At 33.8% G+C, this 21,577-nt stretch overlaps 1 protein-coding gene and 1 pseudogene across 13 annotated transcripts in view; one reads left to right on the top strand and one right to left on the bottom strand.

Moving 5' to 3' along the window:
- The window catches only part of IKZF2 (IKAROS family zinc finger 2), a 151,704-nt gene that overhangs the window by 70,884 nt on the left and 59,243 nt on the right, over positions 1–21,577 (bottom strand). Inside the window, exon 1 of one of the 13 annotated variants that reach the window (XM_023529791.1) lies at positions 16,792–16,843. The exons of 11 other annotated variants lie outside the window; for them this stretch is intronic. The gene's annotated coding sequence lies outside the window, so the exon portion shown is untranslated. One more of the 13 variants, XM_023529792.1, reaches the window with a different exon arrangement.
- On the top strand, positions 19,721–19,839 carry LOC111738715 (annotated as a pseudogene).

The following is a 21,577-nucleotide window of genomic DNA, read 5'->3' as shown; positions in this document are numbered from 1 at the left end:
AGAGACAGTTTTACATCTTCCTTTTTGATTTGAAAGGCTTTATTTCTTTTTTGTGCACAAGAGCCAAGACATGGAAACAAAGGTGAACACCAACAAATAAATGGATAAAGATGGGATGTGTGTATGTATATATGTGTATATGTGTATACACATATATGTATACACGTATATATATACATTCATTCATATATACATACATACAATGAAATATTATTTAGCCATGAGAAAGGAGAAAATCCTGCTGTTTGCAACAACATGGATGGGCCTTGAGAGAATTATGCTAAGGAAAATAAGCCAGAAAGACAAATACTACCTGGTATCACTTATATGCGGAATCTAAAAACAGTCAAACTTATAGAAACAGAGTAGAAAAGTATGTTGTATGTGTCATGGGCTGGGAGTTGGGAAAAACAGAGAGAGAATGGTAAAAGTGTACAAATTTTCAGGTGTACATAAAATGCATAAAGTCTGAGGATCTAATATATAACATATAGTTGACAATATTGCATTGTAAAATTAAAATTTGCTAAGAGTGTAGAACTTGTTCTTACCAAAAATAAATAAAGAAAGAAATAAAATAAACGTGAGGTGATGGATATGTTAATTAACTAGGTGGAAGGAATCCTTTCATGATGTATACATATCGCAAATCATCATAATCTACATTTTAAATACATGACAATTTTAATAAAACTGGAAAAATTCAGGAAGCATTTAAAAATGAATAAATTTCTTTATACAAAATCTGTTCCTAGATTTAAGGTTCAGATAAAGATATATATTTAGATCATATATTTAAAACCTCCTGCCTAAAAAAAAACAGCATTCCTAAATCTATATCTTCGTGTATTTCTGAAAGTCATAGGTAAAAGTATGGTTAAATGTGAATGTACATTTATACAAATATGTAGTCCTTACACTGGAAACCTGGTTGTTCTGTGTGCAAGATGTTCTTTATTAAGCAATAAATGTTAGCTGCTTAAGCAGAAGATAGTGCCATGTGATTAATGTGCCATCCCCATGTGTTTCCTTCAGTTGCATACTGGCTTGCATCCAGGAGAGGAAGAAAGAGCAAAACAAACACAACATACCCAAAACTTTAAAAAAAAAAAAAAAAAGTGCTACAATCTTCACAAAAAGCTTTATAAAGTCTTAGACTCAAATAATGTCATGAAGACTCTTGAATTTTTCCTTTTTTCTACTTTGGCCTTGTAAGGATGTGAACCCTGCCATTACGTGTGGTTTGTGGCTGTTTGCAAGTTTCTTCCCCATCTGGGACTAAGAGGCGAATTGCAGGTTTCCAGGGAAAGAGAATGCTGTTATAGTAGAGACTGTCCCAGGTCTTCACATGGATTTTGCCGAGCCCAGTGATACCAGCTACCTCGCTGCTGTGAAAACCGACCACCAGGTTTTGTACTTTAAGTTACTGAAAATGTACAAGTTGTAAATTTCAGAAGCCTAGAATCTTTCTTTGCTTGAAGACCATAAATACATGAACCAATAAATGTCATTTTACTTCTTTTCCACCTTCTAAATTAATTTAATTGTTACAGGGGCACAAAAATGCCCAAATTTAATTTTTGTCACATTCACCTCACGAAGCTCACTGTCCTCTTCCACATTCCTAGGAGGTTGCCTCTTTTCACAACAGCACATGCTCACTAAAAGCACCTCATCCTGTGGAAGCTGTCAGCAATTACTGCAATGAACTTCAAATCTTTTTCTCTAACTACTGTAGTTTTCTAGAAATAATGACACAACCTCTCCCTGCTTTAAAATGTCAAGCTGACCACTCAGAAATTCAAGCTAGGTTTCTCCAGAAAAGCTCAAATGATAAGACATTTTATGAGCCTTTCATTTTATCTCCTGTTTTATTACTATGCAGCCTAACACATTCTCAGAGTAGCAACACCTTCTGCGACAAGCCGAAACTAAAACAAACCACAAGAGCTGCCACCTAAACAAAATTAATAATATGTGCCTGGCAAGAATTTTATATATATATATATATTTTTTTTTCATCTGACATTACCATTTGAATTAATTTTATTTTATCCTTCGTAGTGCTATTTGTAAGTAGTTTAAACTTGTTGCATAACTAATTTACCTAATAGGAAGGTAGTCTTACTTTAATTGTGAAATTATATTTTTTAAAACAGGTGTCCAGTACATTCTAGTATTTTCACACATTTCATGATTAAATTTATTTTCAAATGTCTGGTTCAACTTTTATGCTATGAGAGAAAAAAATAAAATTACCTCTCCAAAATTTGAACTATGTTAAAATCATAGACACCAAAATTAGATTTATAAGATTAATAAGAATGCAATAAAATCTTGATATAGTTTTTCAGATAATATATAGAGTACGTGACTTATAATTTTAACTATACTCAATACTAGCAAAGAGGGGGCATTATTTTAAAAAAAAGAAAGTAAGGTTTAAATTGCATATCTTTAACCATACAAAGGAAAAACAAATTAAGGCACAGGGCCCTAATAAGTAGATTTTAACAGATGGAAAACTTAGCTTCTTTCTTCAGATATTAAAATTCTTGTTACTGCTTACATCTATTATATAGTGGGAAGGTGCTGGGTTGTACTCCAAGATCAGGGGACTCACTGGCTTTCCTGATGCCATCTTCACATCATCCCTTTCCCATAAAAATAGACAGATAAATAAGCAAATCTACTTGTTCATTAAATTATATAGCACAGTCTAGACAATGCTGAGCGATGGGTACCAGAGTGAACAAGACAAGTATGGCATGTAGTCTGGTGGGAGATGGAGATGATCCCAATAATGTAGGTAGTTCTCTGGAAGGAATAGTGTGCCAGGGGGACACAGGTTTCAGGAACAAAACATATGGAGTTTGAGAGGAGGAAAAAGAAAAAGACAGGAGAGCCAATGATGATGTCCAGGCCTCTTAAAATAGAACCACTGAAGAAGAAAGACACTGAGAATCTTAAAGGTTAAATCCAGTGCCAATGGGGCCATAGCGATTCATTTATTACGTGGGCCAACTTGAATGGCCAGCAGTGGAAGGAGCAGATGAAAAGACAGGGAGAAGTACTAATGTTTAGTGAAGGCCCATTTTGCCATTTAATTCTCAAACAAACCTTTTCATCATAATGCTGAATAATATGCCATGCCTCTGAACCAGCCACATATCCTCAAAATGTATATCACTGGTTACAGAGAACCAAATGGGAAGAAAAAAATTTCCACAAATAGGGGAATTCAAATTTCATTTTCTATCGATGGTACCATCTTAAGACATTCATATTTTACTAAGTACTAAACAAGTTTTTATTAGCAACTGATCTCAGAATAGTACAGAATAAAGATATACTACACTAAGCAAAAACAAAAACAAAAACTCATTCACTCAGTAATATGCAAACAAATGAAATGCAACGTAATAAAGACACAAGTGCAAAGAAAAGGAACTGAATGAAATGAATAAGACCCCAACTGAACTTCTCTGCCTGCTTTTAAGGTGGCTAAAGTGTGAGTGTTCATTCATACTACAAATATGTCTGGGGCATACCTTTTGTACCAGATGTACAAGCGCTAAAGATACAGTGACAATCAAATCGAACATAGTCTTTGCTTTCGTATTCTGCTCATATCAGGTGGAGACAAGGGGAGAAAGTAATCCTGCAAGAGTTTGTTTTTGTGTAAGGAGGAGGTAGTATAAAGGCAAAGACTTTGGAACAAGAAATTCACTAAAATTCCTGGAACTAAGGACTTATAGTCCTACCACATATACCTTTATCAGAAATAACTTTGTCTCATTACTGTTTTACTGCTGTGAATTTGTTTTAGTATGTAAACAACAAGGTAGTATTTACTGTTGAAGCTCTATCAACATGACATGTAAGTATCTGCTGGCATTTTTTTACTAATAATTCTTACACTGTCTGTACAATTTTATAACCAAATTATCTAACTGCCTTTTTTTCACCATGACGGTAGCCCCATGATGTGAGCAAACCCCCCAAAACTAAAATAAAACATACAAATACACACAAAATTTGAAAGACAACCTAAAAAGAAACCTCTTCAATCCATTATATTCACCATCATTACATATAAGATCACTCTGACAAATAATAGAACATTTGGTCAAAAAGTAATAGCTTGTTTAAAATTTCTACAAGCCAGTAATAGTTGCAAACTTTCACTATGCTGCCATGTTATCAGTATTAATAAAATTCACTTGTCAGTTCCATTTTGAAACATGAATTTTTCCCTTGCATGACAAGGGTAAAATTAAAATCTCTGTTCCTTTCCTAATCAAATCAACTAATGACCAAAAAAATAAGAAAAAAGGAGTAATTCAGAAATTTCTGTCACTAATTGGTCAAAAAAAGATTAGTTTTCAGATTCCTTTCTTTTGCTTTTTTCTGTTACTACAGGTGAGCTCTTCAAATATTATGTCGGCTGCTGTTCTTTGTTCTTAAACTCACTCTGTCCTCAGCAAGGATATTGAGTAAAACTTGCCAAAATATGTACTGGTAATCAATGGCAAGGAATAATGCAGTAGATAGTCTAGAATTTATTTCTACCCCAGCTATAGGTTTTATTTCATTATCAGTCATGGTTATTGAACACGACCTGTTGTGGAATATGTCACCAAGCAGGTGATTCTGAAATAGAGAAGACACAGATGCCTGTTTACATAGCTTGACTTTAATTATAAACTTCTATAAGCCATAGTGAATGTCAACACTCTCGAAAGTAAGCCTAGTAAGAGAAGGAGTCATATTTCTTTATTTTTATCCCCATTTATAGAGTACCTTTTCAAGCCCAGTATGTTAGGCACACTACACTTTATATTTTCTAGTGTTCTTAAGTTTTTTGCTGAAAATTGTTAAACATAGTAACCTAGTAAAAATTAAGTATGGCCTAGAACATGATATGAAAAGTCAACTCAAATGACACATGAACCTGTTTAAGTGTAAGGTAACTAAAACCTATCCAGTTAGACCCTGAATTTATGTTCTATATGTTTTATTCTACTTAATGGTGTTCCATATTCTCAACTGATGTCCAATCAACATTTCACTTATTCATTCATTTAATAATGCATACATTCAAAAATATTAACACACTTATCCAGTACAAGTACGTATTGTCCTGGATGCAAGAGGCCAAAGGTCTAAATGACTGGTTATAAATAATGTCCTTAAAAATTTTTAAATCTACTTAAACAATAACATGTCATAAGTCCATGCTCTTCATGATTTGGGAGAAGAGGGAAATGAAAACTGTTTTTTTTTCCATTCCTTGAGAAACATCACAAATAATAAAGGTTAATAAAGTAAACTAATGTAGTTGATGTGATCCTAGGAAATGATATACAATAAAACAACCACAGAGATAGAAGATGCCTATATTGCTTGTTAGTAATGGATTTCGCTGAGTAAAAATGAGGGTAAACATTATGTATCTCAGTTTCCCAATGAATAAATGGACATAAACTAATTCGATATTTACTATAGAAAAACTTTACAGAAATCAAGCAGAAAACATGTCCCGGGAAGAATTATACAAAAGTTTTTTCATAATCATAAAAATGTTTCATAGTTTTAAGAGAGAATTATTCAATGCTTGATGGGCAATTGATAGAGAGCATGCTACATACTTAAAGGATGTACCTCTTATACAACAAGAAAAGCAGCAGAAAATCAATTTACTCTTTTACCTTTCCAAAATGCAAAGCTTATATTAAACATATAACATTCAAATCAGGGAAGTGAAAACCACATTAGCTTCCAAAGAAGCAGAGGTCTGTACAAACTTATAAATAACATAAACTAAAGAAATTCAGAATGATATAACTGTCTCTAAACAAAATCTAGAGGTTGAGAAAAAGTGAATTCCAATTTCACTTATTAATTCCTGGGGTTCTGAAACTTGTACCTATTTAACCCAATTTCTATAACCATATTTCCCCTGTCTCCTTAATGCACATATTTTAACATCCTCTAAAACTAAATAAAGTAACAATATTTTTCATTATTTTGTAGCAAATGTCCAGAGCATTAATCAAAATATGAGACCAATTCTGACATAGTAAAATAGCAAAAAGAAAAAAAGGACTTTAACAAAACAGATCTATCACTAACTAAAAACATGAACACCACAGTATTTGTTTCTCATGCTTTCTTCACTTGTAACCCAATATAAAACTAAATACAATGAAATATAATTAATCTGACATGTTTGTAAGTATAATAAACAAATATTTATGTAAGCCTAATTTACTCAGGGCAGAGAGACGGGCATGGTTCCTGATGATAAAACAGCAGTTTGTTTTCTTAAAACTAACTTTTAGTGACTTCGGTGATTTCGGATTTGACTATATGTATATTTTTCTAGGAAACAATTCTAAAATGGCAAATTCATTGTTTCTCAGCCATTTACCATACTGATACCTTATAATTAACATGATTTAGACAGTCTCACATAAAAAGAAAAACTGAAGTCTGTACTGCCTTATTTTGTTCAGTTAAGGTTTTATTTTGTTTTGGCTTAATATGGCCTTATCGGTATTTTAATATATGTTTTATTCTCATTCATTAACATTAAATATAAAATAGTAAATCTTACTGGGAAAAGTTCTCTAAAAGTTATGCCATGAATTAATGAAGTAATCAATTGCAATATGCTGTATGTGTATATGTCCATTAGCAAAATGATCATTTAAACACTTAAAATTATCATATCAGCAGAATTATTTTAAATTAACAAAGAAATGGGTGAAAAGGCCAAGTATGTTTGGGTTTCACTGAGAAACTACATCTTATTCCACATGTGAGTTCAAATGTAGATGTTATTATAACGTCATTAGAAGTTTAATTTTTTAAAGTGTCACAATTTTATGTAGATGTCACCTATATTTACCAACTCTCACTTGAGTATTCTAGTTCAAATATTGTTTTTCTGAGTTACTATAAAAATCTTCAAAAATGAAACTGGTATTGTCAAAGGAAACATTTGATTCATTTATCATTAACTGATATATACTGACATAATAGCCATTAAATAATTTATGTTGAACAAAGTATATTTTAATCATCTTCCTTTGGGTGAAAAATGCAGATAAAACATTTTCATGTGACTTCTATCTTGATATATACAAGTACTGATAAACAACCTGAGGAATATGGAAAGGTTATGATCTTTCTTCACCTGGGATGAAATTGTCAGAAGACTCAGGTATAAAATAATCACAAGCAAGCACTAAGGATATGCCACCACTCAGGCAATGGACTTTATCAAATTTAGGTTACTAGCACACAGCAAAGAGCAGAGCGGATGAGGTATCATAGCAATTCATGTACGGATTTTAAAACACATAGACATAGTAATGTTTTTTTAAATCGCTGTTAGTAAAAATAATAATAATAATAATAATAACATAGGTTTTTCCCCAATACTTTTCTACACATGAGATTATTTGAAGTAAAACTAGATTTTCGTAAATAGAAAAATAAATGAATTAAGCCTCAAAGAGCCTCATTATAAAACTTAAAATATTTCTAAGGACGAAGCTGTCATATGGATTACCAGATAGTTTTCACTGATACAGAAAAACCTCCTTATAGATATTCCAGTTGTTCCAAAACACTGAAACAGAAAAGGGATCATACAGTATGTTATTTCTAAAATAATAATAACAATGATAATAATAATAATAATAATTCTAAATACAAAGTATAAATAAGCTACAAAATAGAACTATTGAGGGCAAATAATGTGTATCAGGCAGATAATGCTAACGTGAAAATTAAATATGACAGTTTGCAATGTAATTATACTGACATAGCATCTACCTCTGTATCTACATTTATACTTTGTCTTTTATTTAAATTAAGTGAAATAACATATTTGAAGTACTTTCTAACTCTAAAGTGAAATGTATGTGTTAACTATAGTTATTATATTTTAGAATTAAATATCTAATATATAAATGGAAATAAATGGGATACTGTCATTTCCCTGTATTCAACACTATGGAATAGTTATTCATTTTCAATTGTTCAGGAAAATTTCTCTACGTTATTTTAAATTAGAAGAAGCCTGAGAGATGTCCCAACTTCTACATCCAAATTCTATAATTCACTATTTAAAAAAATCAAAGCACATGAATTTAGAAAATCGGGAAGTATATAACTAATGTAAAAATTATTTCAAGGAAAATCTGGTTACCTTAAAATAAAATATTGTTGTACACTGGCATATATTTACCAAAAGGTCTCTAGAACATCTCTAGGAAGGCTGCCTAAGATTTATAGAAATTTCCATCTTACGAATGTGAAATTCACCAAATCTGGTGTAGAGAAGCCTTATTTTTATGATTTCCTAGTGAAATCATAAGTTTCCAATTCCGGAAGTATAACATCCAATGAATATTATAATGGAGGGCAAATATGTATACTTTATATGACAAATACAAATATGTATATTTTATATGACAAATACAAATATGTATTTGTCAGTTTATTATTAGTTCTTAAAATGTACTCCTGAAAAGCATAAAGTTTCCACCATATGCTGTTGAAATATTCTATAGCTAAAGTAAAATAATATTGGTATTTTCCCATCACAGAAAGTCAATTTCTAGAACTCTCCAGTTTTAAATTTTCATAAGAATTTATATTAAACTACCGCTATTAACTATCTTTTATCTATAATAAATGCGGCAAACAAAATGAATGAAAATAGCAAATTAATATGAATGACAGAAAAGGAAAATAGTCTAGCATCTTTAGTTTGCCAATTTTTTTAAAACTGACCTTTGGGCTTCTAGTTGTAATTTCCTTCCATGTATTTATATAAAGAAAAAAAAAGTCATGTTCACAGTTAGTCTGAATGATTAAATTATATCTTTATTTCTCTCTGAAATCCAGTTTGTTTTTGTTTTTAAATCTACAACAAAAGTCTGTTGGATTAGGATATATTTCTTTCCGGCTTTAAATCTCTATGATCCTAATAGGGATCCCAATGATAAATCTACATATTCTTGTATCCTCAAATCTTCAATTGTAAACAGATGACCCATGTGTCCTTTCAAAAAGCAATTCATAAATACATGAATTTATGTTTAGTTATGTGAATTTTAGAAGTGTAAGAAAACTGGCTGTTCAGAACAAACAAACAGAGACTCATGGACACGGACTATAGACTAGTGGTTACCAAAGGGTAGGGGGTGGAAGAGGAGGGGATAGGTAGACAGTTAAAGGGGGTCAAATATAGGAGGGTAGGGGGAGGGTGAAGTGGGTAAAGGGGATCAAATATATGGTAGCTGAAGGAAACTGAACTTTGGGTGGTGAACACACAAGAGAACATACAGATGTCAAATTATAATGTACACCTGAAAATTATATAATTGTGTTAACCAATTTTACCCCAATAAACTTAATAAAAAAAAAAACTGGCTGAAATTTTTAAGGAAATTTGAATATATAAATAGCAATATTTTACAGTCTGTAAAAACATTAAAAGAAAAATACATTTTTTTAAAAAGGGAGGATTCTCCCCTTTATGTTATATTAGTTCTTTGACCCATAGCAACAATTATTATGTTCTAATCAGAAACAAAATCTGTCTTATAGAGATTATGACACCATTATGTCTGAGTTTATATTATAATGTAACTCATACTTAGGTAGTTCTGAGTATTATCTGTCATCTCATGAGATCTTCACACTACAATAGGAGGCACATGGATTTCCAATACATATAGAAGAAGCTGAATCCTGGAACATTCAACTGACTTGAATGAAATCACATAACTACTAAGTTGAAGAACCAGGGCTTAGATTTTGTTGCTTTGGTGCTTTTGATCCAAATACTGTACTTTTTCTTCCTTTTGAAAAGTGGGCCAGAAAGGGAATTTTGCATTTTGGTGAAATAAAGTGAGTGGCTACTTAATTTTAACCACTGAATTTTCAATTATCTACCTCATAAGCACGGGCCAGATGAACAACCCGTCAAACAGAATGGAACTCTGTTGTCATTTCCTGAGACACCAAAGTCACTCTTCTCTCCTATGTCAATCTCATAGCCAAACGGTTTTTCTAAGTTTTCTGCTTCCAGATCTATGAAGGACAAGAGCTGCATGGTGAGTACTGACTTCTGAAATATCAGGTTGACATAAAAGGACAAACCCAACATCATGAGCTTAACTCTACTGAAAAACTACAAATACTGCATTTGTTGTTTTTATGTTTTCTTTAATTTTCTTTATTTTGAGGATTGTGGCCAAAAAAAAAAGTATCTATCAGCAATAGGCTCCACCCATAAACCACCATCATAATTTTCTTGCATATTACCAAGAGAGGAAGCTCGTATTTCCCCACCAGAACTGCGGGGGCGGGGGGGGGTCGGGGGGGAGGAGGAAGGGGAGAGGAGGGGGATATGTTTGCCAGTCCAAGTAAAATTGTGTAAAATGTGAATAAAATAGGCAAAATTTGTCATCTCCTCCATTTTTATGTTTTGCAGCCACTTCTATTTTTCCCAAAATGCTAGCACCCTTAAGGCATCTAATTAGTACCTATATGTTTTTCCACTCTCCAGTTAATCCTTCCAAGACATACCCTAAAGGGACTCTCTGTATATGCTTTCCTATCATCTGCTCCAATCAAAATTCACCTATCATTTTCCCTATTCTTGGGAACCTTCCCTATTCTGGGAAGTTCTTAAGAAACCAACTACCTAATTTGATGAACTGATAAGCTATTTCTAGCATAAAACTTGATTAATGCTTAAAAGCCATGTGTATCCCAATTCTCCTTCCTATAACTTACAACTAAGAAGTTCAAATGAACAAAAAAATAAAAATACTGTTAAGAAAAAAATTAAGAAGCACTAAGCTTGAGCTACTATATACTCTCAGTGTGTGTATATATATATGTGTGTGTGTATGTATGTGTATACGTGTGTTTGTATAGCATGTTCAGTTCTGATGTGGTAACAGGAAGGAAGAAAGAGTCTTTTGCTCACCCAGTAATTTACAAACATTGTATTAGTGAACTTCCAAAGAAGTTGAAAATTTGCTTTAAAATAATCTGTGAGAAAAAGTGGCTTGGGTAGTATAGGTAAAAGAAGACTAACAATGAAATGATAATTATTGAAACTAGGTGATGGATACTTCTCTGTATAATCAAATTTTTCATATTAAAAGAAAACAGAAAAAAGGGAGGAAAAAATCAATCAACTGATCAATCAGCCCAGGGGCAACAGTTATAAAAATGCAATAAGTGTAATTTAGAAAGAACCCTGAAAATGGTTGAAATAGAAAATAAGTGCTCAAAAATAAAAAGGAAAAAAAAAATCCTTAACAATATATGACAATAAGATATGGGGTAAAATCCAAGTGATTAAGACTATGTGTAAAATCATGAGAACTAAATGTTTAGAAAATGCTTTCAAAGAATTTCTTAAATCTAGTAACTTTTCACAGATGTGATGAATACTTTTTAAAGGAACGATATTAATTTTCAAAACAGGGACAAAATTAAGATGAAATATATGCATTAGCCATTGGTTTGAAACTATATGATACTAAACATATCAATGATTCAAAATCCTAACTAACTCTAATAGCTTTCATAACTGCAACACACATAGAGGGAAAAGTCCACTTACTAAATTCTCTCCAGAATTTACTTAATAGGAAATAGAATGTTTGGCACAATCTTGACCTATTCTTAAATTAGTTATCATCATTAAAAAATCCCTTTTATAAAGAATGTTTTTAGTGTTAGGCTGGGATTTCTTTTAGTATAAAACTATTAAAACTGATAAAAAGTAATTAGTTTCTGTTCATTTGTCCAACATTTATTAAATTAGGCAGAGTCATAAGCCCAGAGGCTAGAAAGATTTATAAGGTGGAACCATTGCCCATAAAATTCAAGTACAGACATATCAAGCCTGGGAAGAGCACAAGAGGTAGCTCAGGAGGACTCCCAGCATGGGGAGCTGGCCAGGGGTTGCCCTAGCAATCCACAAACTGGAACATGGCTCAAAGGTACACTGAGATCAATATATTACCCGAATAGAAGGAAAAAAGAACAGTTATATAAGTATGTCATTATTAGATTCAATTCAATTAGTATTCACAATACTCTCAAAACAGATGCAAGACAGGTAGGTGATTGGCAATGACCCAAAATGAAGTAGCATAAGTCGTTCATTCTTTTAAATATACATTGAATTACAAAGAGTTCAATGTCTAATAGGGACAGACAGTCAAAAAATAATGAGAATATGGTGTGATGAGTGCATTAATAGATGTATGAACTTAGATATAGAAGAAGGTTTAAAGGAGGGGATGACCAAAGAAGTATGAGTGAGCTAAGGAAGGTTTCTCAAAGAAAATAACTGAATTCCATCTTGAAACATGAGGGATTTACTAGTCAAACTGGATGGGAGGACATCCAGGCAGAAGGAATAACATGTACTAATGCAGTGAAGTATGAAAAAAAATGCAAACAGTGGTAGTCAGAAACTAAACGTGGGAGAAGTGAGATTTAAAGGCAAAGAAACTCAAAACCCTAGGAGCAAACCACAAACTCAGGCCTTGAGGTATCAAGGTCAGACCAAGACTAACATTAAATGTAACTCTACACTCAACTAGAGACCCACCACAAAGCTCCTGATTTTCTCCCTGCTTAGGGTCCAGAATCTGAGTCCATTAAGAATATTTGGTTGTTAACATCAAAGGTCAGGCTGTAAAGTCAAGCAGATCATTAAATATACTAATAAGAAATAAAGTAAAACTAAACTATACACATAATAAAAGTCTACAAAGACACCAGTGGAACACATGATCAAGTAAAAGGTAAATGAAGCTGACTACAAGGTATTTAATAATTATGAGAAATCTAGGATTTGGGGCAACATGTCAAATAGGAACTCATTTTTCTAGTTTTGTTCTAATCACTGTTGTACACTATATGTTGAAAATATTTACCATGAACTCCAGCAACAATAACTATATACTAAAGGCTTGCTATATAAAAATAATTGTGCTGTTTGGAGAATAAAAATAATAATAAAGAATGATCTTTATACTGAAGAATTTTATAGCCAAATTAAAGAAAATAAAAAAGCTGCCTAAATATATGAACAAATATATAAAGACAAGTGTTAGATTAGTGCTTTTATTATCAATGTACATTTTCACTAGCTTACACTGTAATGTTATATTCATGACACAAGTGATGAGCTTTATAATAATACTGAGAAAAGGAGCAAAAGCCCATTAAGAATCAGTACTAATGGTGGCAATGAAGCAATTCCTCCGACCAGTCAATTCTAAAACTTTAAGTCTACAGGGTTTGACTCACATACACAGTCAATAATCCATCATTCAAATTACTCAAAACCCTCAGTATACGAGACAGGAAGGAATATTTAGATCACTTGATTTTACCTATTATGAAGCGAAAGTTAAAAATGTCCTCCTTCAAAGTTGGGTGAACATGTGAATAAGAAATATCTGCTGTTAACTCTATACAAATACTAAAAGGACTCATAAATTTTGCTTTGGATGAGATTTTCAGCAAATTAACTTAATAATTCATAAAAACCAAGGACATTCTCACTACCTTTGATTATTCAAATTTTCCTTCTTCATTCTGAAATATGTTTGCAAAATACAACTTGGAATGAGAGGTTCTGCTTTGTTTGGCAGAGTTATTAGCAATTTATTGAAAGTCCCAGAAAAGTATTTTGTATTTTTTCTTCATGTGTCTGCTTATATGATGGTAATTTTATACCTTTCATACAAGATAAGGAATTTTCTAACCTTCAGTTAAAGTGACCCATATAGGTGAAAAACTATTAAAAACTATAGCACAGAAGGCAATAAATATTAAAAATTAAGTAATAAAAACGTTCTGCTTTAACAGTGTTTGAAGTTTAAATATCTTGCACAAACTCTAATGGAAAGAATAAATTTTGGAGTAAGTCAGGCCTTGGTTTAAATACCCAAACTGATACTTATTATTTACCAATTATCCAATATCCCTGTCTAAGCCATAATGAAGTGAAAACAAGCTGTGGAACTCAATCACCTTGATCTTAAATCCAAAACTGCCACTTATTAACTATGTATCATAGGGCAAGTTACTTGACCTCAGTTTCCCTTTTCTAGAATGTTTACCTGGTTTGAAAAAGTGAAATAATAACAGCTACTTTCCAAAGATACTTTAAAAAATTGAATGGTATAAATTATAAGAAATCACCTTGCACAGGGCCTAGCACACAGTAGTACTCTATAAATGTTAGTTCCATTCATTGCTCCTTCTCCCACGGATTCTCCTAAAGTACTGTTTGCCCACAAAGAATTGGTTTAGTTCCCGTAGTCAGTGTTAAAAAAGCGCTTAGTAATTAATTTTATTATCGCTTGGGATAAGGAAATGAACATATATGAGACCTTGTAGAAGTAACAAAAGACACAGAAAATATTTCTGAAACAATCACAAAATGATAAAATATATGAATTTCAAAAAAATCATCTGTGTCATTCTAAAGCAAGAATATACTTGCGTAGAGAAAAATCATGATATTCCCTTCCCTTAAAGTTCCCTTCCCTTAAAGATGGCACGTATCTCAGTCACCTGATGCTTTCTTAACATAAAGAACAGTACTAGGTTCCTAGCAGACGGTCCATTAACGTCGTATGTATAAACACATGACTGAACAAATGTGCAAATGACATTATTCACCTTCCCATCAAAAATTAAGGGGCTTCAATCTTAGGAAATCTTGTTACTCATTTGAAAACTCTACAGTTTATATCACATAGAGTAACACAAGTTCCCCCAACCATCTCTTCTTTAAGTATTTTCTAAGTTGCTACCCTCTCTCAAGATCTTGTTGAAATCGCTTGAAGGCCTTTCATATATGAACAGAATAATATGATTACTTCTCTAATCTGAAAAGTAGCAATAACATTAACTTTAACTGAAGTCCTATTTTGCAACCTTTGCTGCTCTTCCCCGTTTCCCCACCACACACTGGTATAGAGCCCTTTGCTCATGCAGTACTCCTTTGCATTGGACGTCCTTGTTTGTCTTCATTTACCTGCTTTCATCATTCCTAGTCCAGTCCCAATGTTGTTTCCTGAAAGAATATCCCTTTCTGACCAATTTTGGCAGAATTTCTGGCTGCTATCAGAGCACTGAATCCACACCCTGTCACTTCTATTAAACTGCGCACTGTGACCTGAGAACAATCTCTTTCACCTCTGCATCCCAGGGTACTTAACACAGCGGCAGGCACGTAACGATATTCAGAAAATGTTCACTGAATCAAACTCAATCCTTTCCCACAATATCTTTCTGGTTTGTCATAAAAAAAACCACTTAGAAACAGGTGACGTTAAAAGCGATTTTAGCGGGCATTTTAAAAATAAAAAGATGAGCTTCTTTTTTTAAAAGGTGTTAAAGAGCAACTAAATAGTCTCCAGATTATGTATGTTATCAAACAGAAATGCTTTTGGACGCACGCTCATGTTACCAGCCAAATGTGCCGGTCAGGTTAGTGACACCACTGACATCTCAGAGGATGAATGGCATGCATATGAGTATATGAACACACTTCAATGTGATTTCATTTAAATGAAGCTTTAAAAAAAAAAAAATCAAGTTTAGGACTTTATTCACCATATTTGGACTCCAGAAACAACTTTTAAAGCTTATTTAGAAAAGCCATTAAAACTAGAGTTTATTCATCAACCCACGAGAGTCAGCATGCTGGTTTCACTGTGGTGAAATAAAAGAATGAGAGTGGATATCTCCTCGGCAAAGGTGTTGCAGCATTAATGATAGGGAAACTGACCTGAGAAAAACATTTGAAACCCACAACAGAATCTGTAGAATGAAGGCAGTGACATGATGTTGGGTCAGCCTGACAGTCAATACCATGCTCTCTATTTAAGAATTATCCTGACATATAACCTCTTTATGTTTTGCTAAATATACAGAAGAGAAGGTCTCTATTCTTGATATCCTTAAGGAGGTTGCAGTCTTGTTAATGATAGGTGTCAAGATCTCCAAAAGAGATGGACTTTACCTACTGGAAAATGTTGAGACTTTCCGGGATCACTCTGGCCAAGTTCTTAAACTTGAGAAGGTGGTGATTAAAAGTTAGCAAGTGGCTCTGTAGTGGTGAGATGTGAGGTAAAGAATAATTGCTAACCCAAACTGCAGGCAACACCAAATATTAAACTTCACCGAATTATAGCACTCAAGACAGCTTAGTATATGAATCACCACCCCACTAAGAAGAGGAAATACTTAGACTAGAAAAACTTGAATTTTCACTTAAACACTATTCTAATGAATCTTCTGTTCTTCAATATTCAGCAATACTTCTCCGTGTTTAAATATAACTCTGAAACGTAAGCATGTAGAATCCAGGGAAAGAATCTCTGGAATGCTGTAACTATTTGAATAGTTCCTATCCTGCAAATACCTGCATCTAAAAAAAAAAAAAAAAAAAAGGCTAGAAGAAAGCTGCAAATGTTACTAACTTACCACACTAAACTTTCCAAATATACAGTTAACAATGCAAAATAATATATGACATGAGGTATGATTCACAAAAAAACAGACAAAAATAGCTCTAAATTTCCATAGACAAGAACGTCACCTGTGACTGCGGGGTAGCAGAAGTGATCTTGATATGGTATTAAGTTAATCCAGGTAAGTGACAGGAGTCCAGTTATTTTTCACACATAAACACTAGCCACAGTAGGGGCAGCTCACCTTTCTTCCATATCCCTACAGATGTTTAGAGATTTCCGGACTCCCTCAGGAGGAACCACAGGAACTAATAACACTTTAGGGGACACCTCCCCCTTCCCCTCCCCTTATACAATAAGGCACCAGTCCAGCAGCCCCGGCTGTGCTTAAGCAAGGAATTTTAGGAATGGGGAAAGGAATGGCATATTCCCTAGAGAGGTTAGCCTGGAATGGGGATGAAGGGGAGGAAAAGAGGGCACCTTTCACATCCCTGTCAGTCAACTATTATTAACTATTATGCTGATGGAATGGAATCTAACCTTATACTGCCCATGGCTGGCTTTCTTCCAGGTTCAACACAACTGCCAAAGAAGAGACTGTAGTTTTTTTATTAAGTGATCTAGCCTTTGCTCCATAAAGATATCTCTATCAATGCAATAGGAAGAGTCTCAAGGTAATATTCTCTAGTTTACATTTATTCTGTTCTGAAAAAAACACTTCCATAATACTAGTACACTTAAAGTAGTAATCTTAGGTTTTAAAACAAAGGGTAGGGAAGGTCTAATCAACAAAAAATCCTGAGCAAATAAAAAGTCATGACGCATAATGTATGGTGAGATTAACTCTAACAGAGCAGAGACAAGATGTGATCCAAACATTGCCTGTTGCTGCATTTTGACTCATTATTTCTGTGGGAATTTTGATTTGCATAAAGTTAAATGGCAGATCTTATGAGGCACCAAATACTAATATCACTAATCATATTTACAATTCAGAAAATACCTACATGTGCTTAAAAAATTCAAGATACTGATTTTAATATTTTGTAGTTGTATGAGGTAAAAAACAACTCATTTAAATAAGAAAAAATCACTTTACATATATATGTAAAATGATGATCCATTATTATTTGTTCATTTATACTCTATCTCATTCCAAAATATTTAAAATCATTTTTAAGAATAATATGCATTTGGTAAAACATAATAACTGAAGATATTTAATAGTTACTAGTAACATGCCAAGCAGTGTTCTAAGTTTCAAGAACATTATCTAACATAATCAGCAAATATTAAATAAGTAATATTATCTTCATTTATAGATAAAGGCACTAAGTCTTAAAAAACTAAGTAACTTAGCCAAATCTTACAACTATTAAGTAGCAAAATCTTGGACAGTAAAGATTTGGAAAAAAGAAAAACATACAAAGATAAGGGGGTAAAAAAGAGTGTGTCACACATAAAAGATCCGCCATATACATCAGGAGGAACGTCATCATGATGTTCACATGTCTGTTGACTTTGAACCTCGAGTACACAGTGAGGAATCAGATAACTGTGCTACTCTCTGAGCCCATTCTGGCTCTCCAATCCTTTCGATTAAGAGGCAAGATCTCTATTTGCTTGTCTCATAAAAATGAATCTCAGACTTCATCTGTCCAAAAGAGAGCTCTTCATTTCAATCTCCAAATCCATTCTTCCCCCCAGACCTCCCCCTATCAGTAAATGACATCACTATTCACTGTGTTGCTTAGAGCAAAACCCAGCAGTCATTCCTGACACCTCTTTTCCCTTCACATGCACTTTCAATCCATCAGCAAATTCAACAGGCTCTACTTATTCAATACATCTGCCCATGTCTGGCCATCTCCACTGCTCCCACTCCAGTTAGATCCATCACATCTTTCGCTTAGGTCACTTTTACACAGGCCTCCTTAATGTCACTTTGCTTGCACTATAGCTCGTTGGTCTAATCTCCAGAGAATTCAGAGTGGCCCTTTTGAAATATATCTCACCCCCTACTATTCTTCTCTTGACTCACGCCACTATAACCACACTGGTCTTGCTGTTCCTCAAATATACCAAATATGCAAACTTTCAAAATTCGCAAGAATGATCCTAATAAATCTTAATTTAGTAAATCTAATACTTTATGTAACAGAACATTTTTGGCTAACAGATCTGGGGCCCAAAATGTAATCTCCACTCTCTAATCCCAATTCTGTTACTATTCACATATATAAAAATCTTTATTCTGTAAAGGGAAGAAGAGGGAGGAAATAGAACCAAAGCAACAGATTAGTACAGAGGTGAAAGTGCAACCTAGTATCTGTTCCCCATGTGAATGTGACTCCTTGCTTTAGATTAAATGTTTATAGTAGAAGCATGAGGGCCAAAAAATGAAACTGTATTTCATGAGAAATGAAATTCTGAAAAAGAGATCATGGCCAGAAACTGATCAAGAGGCACTTGCTGATATTCTGGCACTAGCAGAGTTTGATTAAGATCCAGATGACATAGTATGGCATAGAGCTGGAGAGAAGGCACCTACAGAAAAATCTCAGAAGCCACATACGGCATCCATGATCTGAGCATTGACTTTCTCCTTGTACGTAATGGCAACAAAGGGTCTTCGTCAACAAACTTCTTGAGCTGTGGATGTTGAAATTTGGAAGCCAGAGAAGGAATGGCAGGCAGTGTGTGGTAATAACAGCTGACAGAATGATTTCCAGACATATGTGAAGTGATAGTGGGCTTCCAGAGGTAACTAGGAACTAGGAACACTGTGAAGAGATCTAATTTCCATATCACAGGACAGTAGGGCTATTACTGAGGAGCCTGAACTATCTTAATCTGCTAACTAAAATATATGTGTTTTTATGTGAAAATCACAGGCTGGTTGAGGTCTAAAACAGGTGACTATAGGTTTACCTATAGTCATCTAGGTTCTGCCTACAGGTGAAGTCCAATTTTTTTTTCTTTTACTCTAAGCTTTCTAATGGAGACTAAACAAATATGACCTTTTGTGTCACCAGCTCTAGGCTTATTTACTTTGGCATTCACACTTATTTGATTCTCTGGCCATATATAGAGAGAATTATACAATGAAATTGCTTTATATCATACTTCATTTTTACCAAGAAATAAATCAATTTAAAAATTAAAGTTTTTTTGTCTACGGCCACGCCACCCTGAACAAGCCCGATCCTGTATGATCTCGGAAGCTAAGTAGGGTTGGGCCTGGTTAGTACTTGGATGGGAGACCACCTAGGAAGACCAGATGCTGTAGGCATAAAAAATAAAAAAATAAGGGATTGTAAGCTGACAAGGTCCTTGCAATCTATGAGGTCAACCAAGGGTTGCCTCGCCTAAAAAAAATAATAAATAAATAAATAAAATTTAAAAAATAAATAAATTTTTAAAAATTAAAGTTGTTTTTTTTTTTTTAAATTGTAGATGTAATTAGTTAAACTAAGGTATGACAAATTTCCTTATACAGGAAGTTTGGACACAGATATGTACACCAGGAGAAAGCCATGTGAACATGCAAGCAAAGATCAGGGTGATGCATCTACAAGCCAAGGAATGCCACAGATCGCCAGCAAACCACCAGAACTAAGAGCGGTGCATAGAACAGATTCTCCCCCACAGCCCTCAGAAAGAGCCAACACTGCTGACCTCTTAATCTTAGACTCCTAGTCTCCAAAACTGTGAAACAATAAACTTCTATTGTTTAAGCCACCCAGTTTGTGGTACTCAAGCTCAGATGGCATATATTCCATGGACTTCAAAGGACAGGTAAAGGTGATCAAGAAACTACTGCAAGGGCCTTCCTAAATACTTCAGAGAAGAGGAAAGGTGCCAGAGCACCAGACATGGTCTAATATTATCATTTTTAAAGGCAAAGGATGTGAATTCTGCCAATCTCAGATAAGTAAGCTTACAATGGACCCATTAAAAATGGTATGCAAATGTTTGTATGACAACTTTACAGAAGGTTCCAATATGGGTTCACTAAGAATAATTTTACTGTTGGTCCCACTATTAGACTGGAAGATAAAGATAACATGGACTTTGTTCATCCTGAACTTCGTTACACATTTGAAGAAATCTCTCGTGATATTCTTGAGGTCGAAATGGCAAAATATGCAGGAAATAATATAAGTTAGGTACATTCATAACAGGTTGAACAACCACGCCCAAAGAGTGTTGATTCATGAAAAGATGTTACCTCAAAGTCTCAAGTTGTATGCCACAGGGCTACTTTAACAAGACTGAAAAAAAAAAAACATGCAAGGCACGTTTATCAAACCTGTGGATGACACACAACCGATAAGGAAATCTGATCCTCCAAGTGGCTGAGTCTGAATTCCAGAAATCATCTAACTGAGGAATCACTGGAAGAATGAGAGATGTTTAACCAGGAGAAAAAGAACAGAGAAGGTAGATCTGAAAACTCAAGGCTCGATATAGGGAAGATGTAGGATAGATGAAGTTCTTGCAGGAAAGATCTGCGATCTTAATACAAGAAAGAAGATTTCACTTCTCTTTACCACTGTCACTATAGTTCTAATTAATATGATATTTTCCTTAACTATTACTGGTTTCCTCATGTCCACTAGTTTCCCCATTTCTCCTCTTGCATTTCCAATCTATTTTCTAAAAAACAGGCTGAGCCATCTTTTATAAACTGTAACCATAATAACCTGTTGTATCATTTGAAGGTACGATTATGGTCATATTTAAATTCTTACTTTAAATATAACTGATTAGAGCTCTCACTTGCCCTAGAAGTGCATTCTACATACCATACTTGAAGGAGCACTGGGAAGCATTAATTAGTTTGCTACTTCCAAGGCTACTGGTCTTTATCACCCATCAATGCTGTCCCATCTAGCTCCCTGTTCAAGCCACATGGTCTTGATGATCTGGTTTCACTTGGTGCCCAGCTCAGTCAGGAGCACTTTAACTCTGCAGTTCATGCTTACTCTTCCCCAGCGTACAAACTACCCTGATGACATCTACACAAC

This window comes from Pteropus vampyrus, unplaced genomic scaffold (assembly GCF_000151845.1).
Source record: "Pteropus vampyrus isolate Shadow unplaced genomic scaffold, Pvam_2.0 Scaffold42, whole genome shotgun sequence".
NCBI classification, from domain to species: Eukaryota; Metazoa; Chordata; class Mammalia; order Chiroptera; family Pteropodidae; genus Pteropus; species Pteropus vampyrus.
The sequence above is the reverse complement of the archived record's forward strand: the minus strand, read 5'-3'. Positions and strand labels throughout refer to the sequence as shown.